Source organism: Pelodiscus sinensis, chromosome 3 (genome assembly GCF_049634645.1).
Source record: "Pelodiscus sinensis isolate JC-2024 chromosome 3, ASM4963464v1, whole genome shotgun sequence".
NCBI classification, from domain to species: Eukaryota; Metazoa; Chordata; order Testudines; family Trionychidae; genus Pelodiscus; species Pelodiscus sinensis.
Genome location: NC_134713.1, coordinates 199,394,131 through 199,406,944, shown reverse-complemented (window position 1 = coordinate 199,406,944; position 12,814 = coordinate 199,394,131).

The window sequence follows — 12,814 nt, the reverse complement described above, 5'->3', positions numbered from 1 at the left end:
TTTACCAAACAAAACTTATAATCTTGCAAAAAAATCAAGTTAGTTTGAGAGGCTCTATTTTCCATACACCCCTGGGATTGGCATTAAATATGTTCCCGTTACCTAATTTGTTATTATTCGAGTGCCATATCAGCCACCTCATTGTCTTGCCTATGATCAACATCAGACTGGTAGGCCCTCAAAGACCTGTGTTATCTGTTTACACTTTTCAAATATTGGCTTTCTTCCAGTCACCTGGAACTTCTCCAGTGTTCAAAGATTTACTGAAAATCAACATTAATGGTCCAGCAAACTCCTCAGCCACCTTCTTCAAAACCCTTGGACTCAGAGTTTCCCAGGAGTTTCCCACTATTTTGAAGAAGAATCAAGTCATTAAAAGAGAGAGAGAAATTATCATTTTTACTGAAGCATTCAAGGATCAGAGCACTTTTGAGCTAGGCCGATAAGAGTCACACAGTAAAAAGCTGGGTCTGTACTAGTGTTGCTCATTTATAATTGTCATGTATAACTGGCCATTTAGAAAGGGTCCTGTGAGCAACAGTAAATTATCTAACCCGCTACCAAGGCAGGAGCTATATGCATCAAGTTTGAAAGGTTTTCCAAGTAGAAAGTTTAAAAATAACCAAGAGAAAATGCAAAAGCTCAATAAAAAAGGGAATAAATCTGTTCCCGACTCCTTTGATTTCGGGAGCTGCTTGTTCAGTGTGGACTTTGCTGCACTAGTGGCAGAGATCCAGTTTCAGTGTCTCTCCCTTGTAGTTCAGTTCAACCTCTAACATCTTGAAATAATCAACAGCTAAGAAAGGGCACGTGTCCTCCGCAGCCCCGAGGAAAGAAGAGGAGAAAAACGTAACCCAGCTGCTGCAAGAGAGCTGAGAATCTGCATCTGCTACTCCATGAGGCTGGCTGCCCTCCCTGCACCCCAGCAGCACACCGCCTTCCCATTTGCCCAGAGATTTTGGGGTGTTTTCCCCACTGTCTCACAATAACCAAGACCGAGAGCCCCGCCTCCTCTGGTCGTCTTAGGGCTGCTATTGGAAGTTATAGTCAGAGCCTGTGGGCTTTAGTTGGGGCTTACTGCCTGGCTGCAGCATCTGCTCACTTCACGTCCTGCTGCCGCTGCCGTTTCGTGCGTCTGATTTGTGCCAGGAGGGAGACAGGGCCCATTTCTGCAAAAGGGAAGGAAATGGAACATTCTCGGGGCCTACCGGTGGTCTAGGGAAGGATTGGTTTTACGCTGGCGAACGTTGATCGTTTACGTTTCCACCATAGGGCGGATCTTAATCTCACCCCCAGCGGTGTAACTGTGGCCGTCTGGCAGGGACAGCCGGTCATGGAGGCAAGGGTAGGCCCAGCCTTCCCAAAATTGCCTGCACATCAGGCCGAAGGGAAGGATGGGGCTGTGGCACGGCAGCCCTGCTTCCTGGCCATGCGGAGGGCCTGGAACTGAGACTGCAACGCAGCAGTCTCGGCCCTCCAGGTGGCCAGGAAGGATCAGGTTGGGGGTGGGCAGGGCTTGGCACCAGGGATGGGGCCCTGGGCAGAAGAGGCGGGACTGGGACTTGTCTTCCCCAGCTGGGTCTTCACCCTCCTCCCATCTGGAATTTGTCACTGACGCCACTGAAGCCGCTCTGGATTTATGGGGAGATACACGGAGAGCGGAATCTGCCACTGGGACCTGCCCTGAATCCGAAGGACTGGGCCTGCTGCACTTTTCAATCTAGCCGCTCCCACATCCCCCGTTGCTGTCCTGGGCGTTCCCTGTGGCCGCTGCAACCATGGAAAAATCTCTCACGTCGGCAGCCAAAGGAGGCAGAGATGTAAAATGGCGGCCTCTTTCCCACCTGCCAAACAACCTCCCAGCTGTGCCATTACACATGCTGATTTTAAGCTCATTGTCTGATGCTGCTGTCACGATTTTCGCATCTCAATATTGATTACGAGGTGCATACATGTGCATGTCCATTTAAAATGAAAGCCATGCTCTTCATAGGTGGGGCTGGTACCATCCCCCGTCGTTCAAAGTGCCTGACACCTCCCACTGTCAGTTGATTATAACTGTTGTCACTCTCTCAGTTGATTATAACTGTTGTCACTCTCTCAGTTGATTATAACTGTTGTCACTCTCTCAGTTGATTATAACTTTGCCAAACCGTAACTGTTCAGGCTCAAATTTTCCATTCTGGGTGTCTGCTTCAGGCTGATTCAAAACAAAACAAAACATAAATTTCAGGCAAAATGGGCCGAGTGTTCCCAGGAAGGAATTCAGGGAAAATTACATGATTTTACCCATGTTCAAAAAAAAAGCTGGTGACTTTTTCTTTTGGATGCTCTAGTGCCCCCAAACTCAGGAGCAGGGACGGGACATTTTGCAAAGGGCTGGCTATGGTATCCGGGAGGTTTGTTTTGCTGTCTCCAGAAAATCTGACCAAGCCTGGTCAGGTTATATAAGCCTCGATGAAAATAAATCACAGTTTGCACCTAATTGGTAGTGCTTCACAGCATAATACCTGGAAGAGTCTGTCAACATTGACATGCTCCATGCAGGACTGTCCCTGCATTTGCAGTTCTAGGCTACAGTAGGCATATGTGGAACTAACAGCCAGGAGTCCGTCTCCTGTGCTCCCAGTGATCATCCGTCACTCCCCAGCATGAGAGCTGGGAGCAGGAGCCCCGGAGGCTGGAGGCTGAGTGGTACCCCACCTGGCAATGTTCCCACTAACCCTTTCCATCCATGAGTGGAGTGAGTTTTGACCTGTGCTCCAGTATTGTGCACTTGTTCAGACAGCACCCAGCAGTTACTAACAAATATCATAGTCGTAGATGAAATGCTATGGAAGAAAGAATACTAAGACATCCCTTTCCCGGTCACAAAGAATAAAAAGAGCTGGTAAGTCAGAACTTTCACCCAAACACCCTTATTATTATGACTGCCCCTAAGTGCCAATGTGCTGTGTTATGCCATCAGTTACAGATAAGGTAAAAAGACATCACCCTCCGCCCTGCTCCCACGCACATACCGGCAAGGTGTGAACAATAAGCTGTTTTTCTTAAAGACCTGTGCTGCACTGCTATACAACACCAGTAATACATGGTGGCAGGCAATGTTCCTTCCATGTAGAATACACTTTGGCTATGTCTACACTGGCGGCTTCTTGCACGTGTAATATGCAAATGAGGCTACGTGTGGAGTATCGCTGAGCCTCATTTGCATACCTCATGAGCCACCATTATTTTCAGAAGAGGCTCTTGCACAAGAAGGAGAATCTACGCTGCCCCTCCTTGCGCAAGAAAACCCCTCTTGCACGACGCCGTTACACCTATTACGTGAGAGGAAGAACGGCGTTGTGCAAGAGGGGTTTTCTTGCGCAAGGAGGGGCAGCGTAGATTCTCCTTCTTGTGCAAGAGCCTCTTCTGAAAAAAATGGTGGCTCATTAGGTATGCAAATGAGGCTCAGCGATATTCCATGCTTAGCCTCATTTGCATATTACTCGCGCAAGAAGCCGCGAGTGTAGACATAGCCTTTGTTCTGTGCACTGAGGCACGTGCAGATGTGCACCACCAGCAGAAACACATGCTGCTAGCAGTGGGTCATGTTGTAATTAGCTGGGTAGCATTTGACTCTCTCCTGGGTGGCCACCCACACTCTCAGCTCACTGAAGAAGAGTTCAGTTGTACATTAGCTGCATCTGTGCTTACTCCTAAGTGTAGACAACTGCAAATTGGGATTTGCACTGGGAGAGCTAATCAGGGATTATCCCAATGGAAAAGGCTAATTGTCACCTTAATTAGCATACATTCCTGCATGTGCTATTATTTAGCCTAAGGAGTCAGCACTGGTGCAGATGCACCAACTGCCATCCAACAACTGCAAATTGTGGCTATTGCAAAATGGAGCTAAGCCCCAATTCATGCAATCCAAGCTACTGCCTCAGCCACTGAATGCATGTATCTACAGGCAGTCCCCGGGTTACGTACAAGATAGGGACTGTAGGTTTGTTCTTACGTTGAATCTGTATGTAAGTCGGAACTGGCGTCCAGATTCAGCCACTGCTGAAACTGATCAGTTTCAACAGCGGCTGAATCTGGACGCCAGTTCTGACTTACATACAGATTCAACTTAAGAACCTCAGGCTTCCCCAAGTCAGCTGCTGCTGAAACTGATCAGCGCTGATTCCTGGAAGCCTGGGGCAGAGCAACTCTGCCTGGGGCTTCCTGTAGTCAGCGCTGGTCAGTTTCAGCAGCGGCTGACTTGGGGACGCCTGGGGCAGAGCAGCTGGGGTGCTGCTGGGTTGCTCCAGTAGCACCCCTCGGCGCTACTGGACCAACCCAGCAGCACCCCAGCTGCTCTGCCCCGCCCCAGGCGTCCTGATTCAGCCACTGCTGAAACTGACAAGCAGCGGCTGAATCAGGACCTGGGGCAGAGCAGCTGGGGTGCTGCTGGGTTGGTCCAGTAGTGCCCAGAGCGGCGCTGCAGGACCAATCGGCAGCGCCCCAGCTACTCTGCTCCAGGGTCCAAAACAAAAGCCTGGTCTGCTGGGGGGGGGGGCACACTAGCCGCGCCTCCCCCCCCCCCAGCAGACCAGGGACACGGGGAGCAGAGCTGCAGCGGCAGCGGGGTGCCGCGCCTCTGAGGCTTTGCTCTGGCAAAACCTCAGAAGCACGGGAACCCACCCGGTGCCCCTGGTCTGCTGGAGACAGTCTCCAGCAGACCAGGGGCACCAGAGCAGCTTACGAACGGGGCTTTCTCGCCCCGGAGCTCGCAGGCAGCAATCCGCCACCTCGACCTCCAGGGCGAGAAAGCCCCGTTCGTAAGTGCGGATCCGACTTAGGTCGGATCCGCGTAAGTCGGGGACTGCCTGTATTCACTAGAGCAGTGGTGCGCAACTTTTTTTTCATTTGCGACCCCCCAGGAAAATTTTTGTTGAGAAAAAAAAACAAAAACGCCAAGAGAATATTTTGTTGAGCACAAACAAACAAAAACCCAAAACCACCTCACCGGGAACATTTTGTTGCGGCCTCTTTAATTGAAAGTGCCAGTCCGCTCCCCTGCCACTCTCCCCACCCCCGCCCCCGCTGCATGTACATCGGGCGGTGAGCCAGGAAAACAAAATGCCAGCTGGCCTGGATCAAAACTCTGTGGCCCCCAAGGAAGACGGCTGCGACCTCTTTGGGGGTCGCGACCCACGGGTTGCGCACCGCTGCACAAGAAGACTTACCTAGCGTGGCTCCGTTCCTCGTGGCCAGCCTGAAGCAGCGGCATGGTGGCATGGTGGGCAGCTGCTCTCTGGGGGCAGTCCAGGGCAGCAGGGGCTCTGCTGCTGACCAGCGACTGCTCCCCAGGACGGGGGTACTTGCTGCAGACACACGGCTCTGGCCTTGGCCAAGGCCACTGCAGCAGCTGCCACCGGTTACCACACAGCCCTAGGGCAGGGCGTGGTGGCTGCTCTGCTGCTCCTGGGGTGGGGCAGCTGCCTGCCACACGGCCCTACCCGGAGCAGCCGAGCAGCCGCCGTGTGGCTCTGCTGAGGAGGTGGGCAGCCCTCAAATTCTTGGTGCGCGCCCGCCCGCCCGCCCAGGCACGCACCTTAGAGGGAACCCTGCAAACCCGCTTAGACGGTTAACCGATTCCATGCTAGGCTAACCTAAGATTAACTAAGTGGGATTTTACAGACCTGCTCAAGAGTCCAGCCGTCCTGCTGCCCCAGGTGGCTCTCAATATGACGCCGCATCATGGAATTTTGTATTTTTTCAGTTGGTTTTTTTAAGTTCTAGGAAAAGCAAAGAAAACACATAAAGCTGAGTGAAAAGAGCATGAGTAAGGTTGCAGAATCCAAGCACCCAGGAGCAAGGAAATGCCACAGTAGGTTTGCCTATGCCACCTTAATTGTGCCCCCTTCTTTGTATGTAATTAGCAACCCTATCCTGGTTTTGCCACAATATTCCTACCTCATCTGCTGCACGGGACGGACCTTCTTTGGGGCAGGATCAGAGCTTTGTGGTGAAGAAGGAATCTCTAGGGGCCCCCCCCATCTTACTCGTTGCAGGCTGTGCAGTGAATGAGACGGGATGGCAGGAAGAGAAAGGGTGGTCTTGTGATCAAATCATTGGAATGCTACCTTGGAGGTTTGCTTTGTACCCCTGCATCTGCCCTACAGTTCCTAGGCAGTGTGGAGCCAAACTTTTCACAGGCGATTGCTAATTGCATGTTCCTCGTTCTCTGGGCTGGAAGGTCGCTGCCATGGGAATGCAGTTCAGGGGCTGCTTTGGGTTGTTCCAGCTGCTTCTGTCCCTTATATTGTTAAGACAAGCATAGACCGCAGTCTGCCAGTTCGCCAGACCTCCATGTTATTCATACCGAATGACCACAGGGGCAGCTCAGTGACAAAGGCACTTGGGCAGGTTAGGAGTTATAGGTCCAGTAACACGAGTGCCCCGTGACAAGTGGCAAAGCCAGCAATGGGACTGTCTGCTGCCCCCTCACCCACACAAAGGGTCACGGTGAGGTGCCCCGATACTGATAGACTGAGACAAAAAGCTTCCGTTCCACCGACGTATTTCAGAGCGCCTGCTTGTTCCCTCCCGTTGTATCGTGTTCCTGGTGTCTTGGACAAAACTTCCTCTTATCTGGCATTAGTGGAGGGTGCTCCTGTGCTAATCTTCTGCAGCACGTTCTCACATCTACCCCGTATCTACTGCATCTCAGGAGTGCCGGTGTTTTAGCCACACTAGCAATACTGCTGCCAAGGCCATGTACTGGCAGAGACACACATGGGCTTTTGGGGGCCCCATCGTGGTGTGACAAAGTGGGGATTGTAGTCGCACTCTTCACTTGTTATGTGGCTTGTAATTTCTACTGTCTCGTACTGTTGTGTAGTAACTCTGTGTGCGTGCCTCAGTTTCCCTGGGCACCACACCGGTGCCCAGATGGAGATGGGAATTTGGGGGGTGCCTCCCTGAGGGGAGGCTGCCCGGGCCAGAATGTTCACAATGAGCCTGGGAGAGGGGTGCAAGCAGGTGACATCTTTGGCAGGGGAAGCTGGACAGAGGAGGAGGCGGGGCTGCCTGCAGGGCCAGACCGGTTGCTGAGTGTGAGTTAGTCTCCGCTGGCTTTGGATGCAGGGAGTGGGCAAGCAGGAGCAGGGAGAGACCCTGGGGCGGCGTGGGCATGGGAGTGGAGTGTGGGCAGGGCCGTGGGCCAAAGAGGCAGAAGAGGGAGCTGAACTCCCCCAGGGAAACTTTCTCCATTGCCCGGGCTCTCATGCATAAGTGCTTGCAACAGGCCTCGATCTCGCGTGGCCTGGACACAGGCTTCACTTTACACTCTATGTCAGTCCCCTGAAGGCAGGAACATTTGTAAACCGGCAGGGGTGTGGGAAACGTCCTGGCATTCTTAAGGGCGGACTTCCAGTGTGCGCACAGGCCTGGAAGTGCAGATGCTAAGCACTGGTGTAAAGGCAGCGCTTGGGCAATATTCCCTTTAAGTTTTTCCATCTGCATGCAGAATAAATTTTGTTCTGTGCACTGAGGCACGTGCACCACCAGTAGACACACATGCTGTCAGCTGTATGAGCCTGTGGGCGCTCTACTAATCCACTAGGCGGCATCTGAATCTCTCCTGGGCAGCTGCCCAAGCGCTCAGCTTATGGAGAACACTGCTCTTGGGTTTTGTCTGACGGTTGAAATGCACACGTGCTACCCCAGGGCTTCGTGGTGCAGGCAGCATGGTGCTCACACGAACACTGCAAGGATCTAGTCAAGCGCATGGGGGACAATTCTTTCCTGCCTTACTAAAATGCCAAGCCGTGCACCAAGGTATAAGGAAACTACCTCGTGTTGGTTCTCAGCCGGTTAGCTCCAGCTCAGTTGCCCCCTCCCTTTGTACGGGTGTTGAGATGACAGGCTACTTTGCGGAGACCAAGGAACTAGACTATCTGAGGGAGGCGTTTGTGACACTTGATTAAATACAATTGCCTGTCGTATCATTGTCGAAGAACTCCCCAGAACAGTGACTAGCTCCAGTGGAAGAGTGGCAGATGGGAGTGGCCTGACACCTAGTGCTGGTAGTTGGAGATGCAATCTGGTTGTCATTCCTCCCAGCATCATTCCCACCTGGTGTACAAAACCTCCCGCAGCCTTGTGACATTGGGCCACAGAAGTACCCCTGCGTGGGGGTGCAGGGTAGGAGCCTCACGAAGCCAGCGAGTGGTGTTGAGGGGGTTGAGGTTGAAAGGATTCTGTTTGACTTCAAGTCGAATCCAATTTTTTGCCTTTTAACCGCTTGTAGCTGAGTCCAGCTGGTTACACTCACGACAAGGAAAGGCAGGAGTATATTGTGTGGAAAGTGCAGGAGACCTAAGAACTGTCTTGTTTGCATTGTATTTTTGGCTGACTATTGCTCATTTGGGGTTTAATATAAAGTTGTCTGAGAGAACTATGGATGAAAATGTTGCTGGTTCACGTGCTTTTGGTTGAAAGAAGACTAGGCAAATACACTGAACAACCTAGAGAAGGATCTTTGCTTAACCAGGATTTCTTCTAATTTTTTTTCTTCTGATGTTTCTCTTCCAGTTGCGCTGCAAGGGACCAACATACAAGAGTGGATGTTTGTTTCTTGGCATATGGTGGTGTGTTGTCTGATTGTTGCCATGTAGGGTGCCATGAAACAGTGAAGCCACACAGTTCAGAATGCACAACCGTGGCTCTGTGAATCAATTGCTGGAGGAAAACAATCGTCCGGTGGAGGATGAACGAAATCCTAAAACGGATGACAGAGGATAGTGGCTGTGGATGAGGGATCGTGACAAAGATGAGACTTTGCATGACTGGACATTAGAAGGGAGCTGAAACGGGGAGCGATAACTTAGCAAGCTGGAATGGAGACTGTACGAAACAGGAGAAATCCTCACTGCATGAAAACCTCAAGGACGTGAAATTGCCTTTATCTAAAGTTACCATCTCAGCCTGGGCTATGCTCCAAGGAGAGCTCTGAACCACTTCTGGCCCCATCAAAGGCCAGACCCTGCACTAGACAGATTCCTGCGATGCTGCCGCCTGGCCATGTTTATCTGCTTGAACAACAGCTCTCAGAGCTGGAAGCTGGAAAGACGAAGGAAGCGCAGAGAGAGCTGGTAACTTGGGGCAAAGAACTGAAACGGAGGGAGGCAGAAATGCCAAAGCAAAGGGAATAAAGCCCTGGGCATGGGACCATAGATAATTGCATTGGATTGCATTAGATAATTGCATTGGAGGCCCTCAGAGTTCGCAGAACAGCACCTCAGCCATGCTCATGGCCAGTGGCGGTGGAAAAGCAGAGGATGGCAACTGAAGAGTTTTAAACCCCCAACTCCTCCATGAGTTCTGCAAAGACAGGGAACTTGGAAACAAATGGGGGAGGGGAGGTATTGCCCCTATGGGGAGCTCCTTTAGCTGACAGCAGGCAGGAAGGAGTCGATTTCAAGACAGTCCTGGCTGGTACCCAACGACCCAGTGGGGCATAACTCAGGGTCCAGCTATACTAGGGGACAGGGTTGAACTCAGATGTGCAATGTCAGCTCCGTTAATTGCGCAGCTGAAGTCGAAGTAGCTTCCTTCGGCTTTTGGCGCTGTCCGCACTGCAGGAAGTGGAAGGGAGAACACTCTGCCTTCGACTTCCCTTCCTCCTCATGGAAGCAGGACGACCGGCGTCGATCGGAGCGCCCCTCTCACTTCGAATGAGCTGTCTTCACTAGGCCCACTCGTTCAAACCCTCGAAGATCAACTACAACAGCTTCGGTCTTCCTCTGCAGTGTAGACTGTGACATAGTGGGGGTGTTGTTACATTCACTCTTTGCTGTGTGTGTGCGTGTGTGTGTGCGTGCGTGTGTGTGTGTGTGTGTGTGCATGCGTGTATGCGTGCACACGCATACCTCAGTTTTCCCCGGCCACTGCAGCACTCTGTGCATGAGGAGGGAGAGGCTGAGCATCACTCTTTCCAGATGTGTACTGGGCCCAGACTCCTGAGGGCCAGACACAGGAGATGATAACTCCTGCCCGGGGAAAGGAGACAAAGGACAGGTGGGGCTGACAGCAGGATGGCTGGTAGGGCCTGGGGAAGGGTCAGTCTCTTCTGGGCTAGGATGAGAGAAGGGCCTGGAGCAGGACAAGGGGGATAAAGGATCCGGGACTCCTTCTCCCCAAGATCAATAATGCTGTCTGCTCTTGGTACTTGTGTTAACATCGATCCTGGGCTACGCTGTTCCTGTGAACCAATAAACCTTCTGTTCTACCTGCTGGAGAGTCACATCTGACTGGGTATGGGGGTGCAGGGTCGGGGACCCCCCGACATGCCGTGACATAGATGTACCCCCATCTCCCAGCCTGCTACTGCTGCCTTGGGAAGCGGTTTGGACGGCATGAGAATGCTAATGCATGTGAAGGGCTCTTTAGAGAGCCTCCTGCTTCCAGTTCAAAAAGAAGCAAGTGTCTCGGTATTGCTAACCTCTGGGGTTAAAAACCATGAGATTAAAAACCCCCAACAATAACGAAACGTCGGATTCCTTTTATTTGCCTCCTGCTATCAGCCACAAGGGCAAGAAACTTCTGGGAGGGGTTTCAAATGGTGGAAGAGTTTCTCCTGTGATTACAGAACTCCAGGAGCTGGGAAAATCACAAAACCTGATGAGACGCCTGATCAAATGAAGAGTTGGCAGCACTGGTGCTACCTGTTAGGGCTCCAGACACACCCTGCAAAATGTGCTCCAACCGTAACAGGTGTGAGTTTGGAGAGAGCCTGAGACAGCAGGTGCCAATGTGAGCAGCCCTGTGCATGGTAATGAGAGTTAAATCAGAGATTAGTGATGATACTCGAAATGTCAGCGTAATGGATTATTGCACTGCCATCGAAACAGGCAGCGTCTCACGGAGAGGGGCACACTGGGAGGGTCTGGTCATTGTGGGCATCCCTTTCACAGCACCTGCTGGGGTACTGGGTGTCTGGCAGATTTCATTTTTCTGAGGTGGGCAATCAGCTTTCAAAAACGGGGGAAACACTGGTTTAAGGACCAAGAGGTAAAAGTTGGGGAAATCTTACTAAAAGAGTGCGGATCCCATCTATGAGAATCCTGCCTAGCTTGGGGCCATGACAGTGGTGCCCTGTGCCCAATTTTCTCTGCTCCAGCAACCTGATCCATCTGCAGTAGAAACAGCGTGGCTACATCTAGACTGGCAGGATTTTCCGCAAATGCTTTTCACGGAAACGTTTTCAGTTAAAAGAATTTGCGGAAAAGAGCGTCTAGATTAGCACGGATGCTTTTCCGCAAAAAAGCCCTGATCGCCATTGTTGTGATCGGGGCTCTTTTGCAGAAAACAAATCTGGGCTGTCTACACTGGCCCTTTTGCGCAAAAGTTTTGTGCAAAAGGGCTTTGCCCAAACGGGAGCAGCATAGTATTTGCGCAAGAACACTGACAATCTTACATGAGATCGTCAGTGCTTTTGCGGAAATTCAAGCGGCCAGTGTAGACAGCTGGCAAGTTTTTCCGGAAAAGTGGCTGATTTTCCAGAAAAACTGGCCAGTCTAGACACAGCCCGTGTGTGTGTGTACGGTGGGTGTGTGTGTGTAGGGTGGGTGTGTGTGTGATGTTCCTTCTGCTTTGGGAAATCTTCAGATACTTCTGGAGCAACTGTCCCATAATCCCTGCATAGCTGCTGAGGTGCAGGCCTAGGTTCCTTTGTGACCTGGAGATCTGCACCTGCCCTCTGTGTCTCTTGACCCTTCCAGCACACATCTCTTCCCCATGCCCCAGACCCCAGCAGTGGCAGGCACGCTGCAGCCCAGCCAGCTCCCTGCTGTCATAGTGACACCAAAGACTCCCCCCCAACTCCCCACTGCCATGGTGACACCAAAGACTCCCCCCAAACTCCCCACTGCCATGGTGACACCAAAGACCCCCCCCAAACTCCCCACTGCCATGGTGACACCAAAGACCCCCCCCAAACTCCCCACTGCCATGGTGACACCAAAGACTCTCCCCCCCAAACTCCCCACTGCCACGGTGACACCAAAGACTCCCCCCCCCAACTCCCCACTGCCATAGTGACACCAAAGACCCCCCCCAAACTCCCCACTGCCATGGTGACACCAAAGACTCCCCCCCAACTCCCCACTGCCATAGTGACACCAAAGACTCCCCCCCAACTCCCCACTGCCATAGTGACACCAAAGACCCCCCCCAAACTCCCCACTGCCACGGTGACACCAAAGACTCTCCCCCCCAAACTCCCCACTGCCACGGTGACACCAAAGACTCCCCCCCAACTCCCCACTGCCACGGTGACACCAAAGACTCCCCCCCAACTCCCCACTGCCACGGTGACACCAAAGACCCCCCCCCAAACTCCCCACTGCCACGGTGACACCAAAGACTCCCCCCCAACTCCCCACTGCCATGGTGACACCAAAGACTCCCCCCCCCAACTCCCCACTGCCACGGTGACACCAAAGACTCCCCCCCAACTCCCCACTGCCATGGTGACACCAAAGACCCCCCCCCAAACTCCCCACTGCCATAGTGACACCAAAGACTCCCCCCCAACTCCCCACTGCCATGGTGACACCAAAGACTCCCCCCCAACTCCCCACTGCCACGGTGACACCAAAGACTCCCCCCCAACTCCCCACTGCCATAGTGACACCAAAGACTCCCCCCCAACTCCCCACTGCCACGGTGACACCAAAGACTCCCCCCCAACTCCCCACTGCCATAGTGACACCAAAGACCCCCCCCCAAACTCCCCACTGCCACGGTGACACCAAAGACTCCCCCCCAACTCCCC